The sequence below is a fragment of the Solanum lycopersicum genome, chromosome 12 (genome assembly GCF_036512215.1).
Source record: "Solanum lycopersicum chromosome 12, SLM_r2.1".
Lineage (NCBI taxonomy): Eukaryota > Viridiplantae > Streptophyta > Magnoliopsida > Solanales > Solanaceae > Solanum > Solanum lycopersicum.
The window spans coordinates 52,659,537-52,663,506 of record NC_090811.1 but is presented as its reverse complement, the minus strand read 5'-3'; the positions used below and the strand labels follow the sequence as shown (position 1 = coordinate 52,663,506).

The 3,970-nt window shown below is 38.3% G+C and overlaps 1 pseudogene; it reads left to right on the top strand.

The window, feature by feature from the left end:
• Positions 1-2,086: 2,086 nt before the first annotated feature.
• LOC101248954 (extensin-2-like) lies at positions 2,087-3,756 on the top strand (annotated as a pseudogene).
• The last annotated feature ends 214 nt before the right edge of the window (positions 3,757-3,970 follow it).

Below are 3,970 nucleotides of genomic sequence, written 5' to 3'. Positions count from 1 at the left end.
TCCACCACCTCCTTCACCTTCTCCTCCACCTCCTTATAGCTACAAGTCTCCTCCACCCCTATATCCATCACCACCACCGCCATACTATTACAAGTCTCCTCCTCCACCATCCCCATCACCACCTCCACCACACTATTACAAGTCTTCACCACTGATATGCTCAAACTTACTTCTCAAATAAGAAGTAAAGCGGTCGTATCAAGTAAAGAACACAACTAATGAGGTTTGGATCGTTCCCACGAGAAAAATGGTTCAGACTTAACTTAAATCTATTATTACTATTATTTAGTCAATTATTTCCTTAGAAAACAAAAGACAATAAGGGGGGGGGGGTTATTTCTAAATTAATAAAAATAACTATCTAAATTAAAGTAACCACTAATAGATTCAAATCTTGGAGTTTAATCAATAAATCAACGTAACTAGGGTTTAAGTGTTCCCCACAAGTTTCTAACTTGATAATTCTAACTATAACAATTCTTTCCTAGTATCTTGCATGCAAAGTGATAAATTATGTATTTCTAAATCCTTGGTCCGACATCTAGAAAATTTCACTCCGCACCTTGGTCTGGCTACGTGTGTTTCTATACTAACACTTACCTTTAACTCATATTAAGCATTGTATTCGATATTTGACTAAGTTATTATCTCGTACCAATCAATACTAGTCCATTAAATAGTATACACTAAATATATGTTGATAATTCTTTTCCTATTATCTACCTCCTTGGTCCGCCAAGTAGCATTAAGGCGAGTTCTAAATCCGTTAAAAAGACTTCTAAACGAAAGAATTATCAATACATGCAAGACACTATTCTTTTGTTGTTATTTTAGTTAGATTTTACCTCATTATTCACTCATGGTTCCAACAACCCTAGTTATGGAGTTTAGTCACCCATAGTCATAATCACAATATTCATATATGTAATATAAGAATTCATGCAGTTACTTCAATGAGAAAGAATAAATTCCAGAAGTTCACTTGATTAATCAACAAACGCACCAACAATCAATTCCTGAAAAAGTGTCTAAATTACTGAAATTAATCAAGGACTAATGATTCTTCAAAAGTATAACACAATCACAAAGTCTACTAACAAAGAGTCTAACATAAGAGAATCTAACTATAAGAGTGTCTAACCCCAAAAACGAGGTTTTTACAACTATTTATAAAAAAACAAAAACCTAATAAAAGAAGGACTCTAATTGCTGAAAATCTGTCAAAATGTGGCTGGGTCGACGGACCTCGTGACGGGCCGTCGTAGTCACGACGGGCCGTGATGGTCACGACAGGCCGTCATGGCCTCCGTCATCCTATACTTTACAAATACTTATGCTACTTTTTTCATTACCCTCGACGAAGAGGTATGACGGACCGTTCCAAGCACGACAGTCCGTCGAGGGTCTCCATTCCATAACACTTAAACTTCTTGGAATTTTGGTACAGGTACTACTTCTCTGATCGTCACAACGAACCAGCAGGATGGACCTTCGTGGCTATGACGGTCCTCATGCAATTCGTAACCCCACACTAGGTAAAATTTCCCCAACTTCCTTCAGCAGCTTCACTACGACGCCACCTACGGAATGTCACAGGCACGACGGACCGTCATAAGCTCCGTAAGTGCTAACTTTTGTACATTTCTTGCTCAAAAACTTTTGTGTTCATCTTTAGACAGATTTCCTACAAATAAAGGAAAACTTACATAAAAATCAATACTAAAAGGCTTTTGGACACACTAAACTTAAGGAAAAAACATTATAAATACCGTGAAACCACGGTATATCAACCACCTACCAAATCACCTCTTCCCCCGTACTATTAAAAGTCTCCACCATTACCAGTGAAGTCTCCCCCTCCACTATAATACTACTCCTCAATACCACCACCGAAGAAATCACCTCCCCCACCATATCACTACACTTCCCCACCACCACCTGTTAAGTCACCACCTCCTACATACTATTACTCCTCGCCGCCACCACCCAAGAAATCACCTCCAACTCCAAACTACTACAAGTCTCCTTCAACTCCAACTCATTACTATCCTCCACATCATCAATTTATGGTCAAAGTTGTCGGAAAATGTCTCATGGCAAGAAGCACCTGGAAGGTACCATAGTGTTTATATCATACCTGTTTTCTTTATTTTCCCTTAATTTTCTTAAGATAAATTATCCAACTACAAATGTGTCGCTTTTTATTTGAATCATTAATCCTCTTTACTATCATCGATATCTATAGTTATAATTAATTTTTTAAAACGTCAAGAAAATTTACAAGGCAACAACTAGAAGCACTATTTTTACAATTGCATGAAAGTAGTTTGTTCTTGCTTGAAAGAGTATTTACTATGAGAAAAACAAGTTATGATTACCATTTTATATGATGAATACAAGGCATAGTTCTGGAGGAAGTAGGGACATATCTAAATCATCATATGTTAAAATATCTATTAATGTTTTGGTGTTAATTAATGTATTATTTCTGTTTTTACATGGATTTAGGTGTTGTTGTTGAAGTAACTTGCAAGGATGGTGACAAGAAAACCGTGAGTTATGGTACTACTAAGATCAACGGAAAATTTAGTATCACAGTTGAAGGATTTGAATATCGCAAATATGGAGCAAAGGCCTGCAAAGCTAAACTCCACAATGCTCTAAAGGATTCAAAGTGTAGAATTCCTACAAAGCTACACTGGGAATAAAGAGTGCTAACCTTAAAGTGAAGTCAAAGAATAAATATGAAGTTGTACTCTATGCAAAGCCATTTGCTTATGGCTCTAGAAACCTTATGCAGAATGCCAAAAGCCCAAGCCTACACCTGCTCCATGCTACTATAAATCTCCTCTGCCTCCATCACCAACTTATGTTTATAAGTCACCACCTGCTCCATCACCAAAGTATGTGTATAAATCACCACCTCCCCCAACCCTCACATACGTTTATAAGTCTCCGCCACCACCTGCTTACTATTACAAATCTCCTCCACCACCAACTAAGTCTACACCACCTCATTATTATTACAAGTCTCCACCTTCACCATCACCAAAACCTACACCAGCATACTATTACAAATCTCCGCCTCCACCAACAAAGTCTCCACCACCTTCTTATTACTACATTTCTCCACCTCCACCATCACCAAAACCTGCACCAATATATTATTATAAATCACCTCCTCCTCCATCACCATCTCCCCCTCAACCATACTACTACAAATCTCCACCATCACCATCACCTCCACCAACCTACTATTACAAGTCCCCTCATTCGCCATCGCCATCTCCACCCTCACCATATTATTACAACTCACCACCACCACCATCGCCATCTCCTCCACCACATTACTACTATAAGTCTCCTCATCCACCATCGACATCTCTTCCACCACCTCACTACTAAATGTCTCCACCTCCACCATTCCCATCACCTCCCCCACACTACTACAACAAGTCACCTCCTCCACCATTGCCTTCTCATCCACCACCTTACTACTACCACTGTCCACCTCCACCAGTTAAGTCTCCTCCTCCACTCTATTACTACAGCTCACCTCCTCCACCCGTGAAATCGCCTCCTCCACCAGCATACATTTATGCTTCTCCACCACCTCCAACTCACTACTAAGTATTTCTAGGAGCTCAACCATTCTACCGAATCATTCAAGTGAGTAGCTATTTGAATTGTGGTATTTTATTTTTTTTGATATAAGACTTTTATTTCTTCTAAATAAATCTCTAATCTTCTATTTGGTTGTTTCTATTCAGATTTAAATTTGATGCACAAAATAATGAATGGTTTCTTGAGGGAAAGATTAAAACTCCAATGGAAATACTCATCAATTAATTTATTGGATAAGATTTTCTATTTTACAATTGGAAGATTGATACTTCATGACATGGAACAGTTTGCTTCAACCTCTCCTCTGGAATTCTTGCTCAATGTTTTCACTGTTTGTTATCAGTTG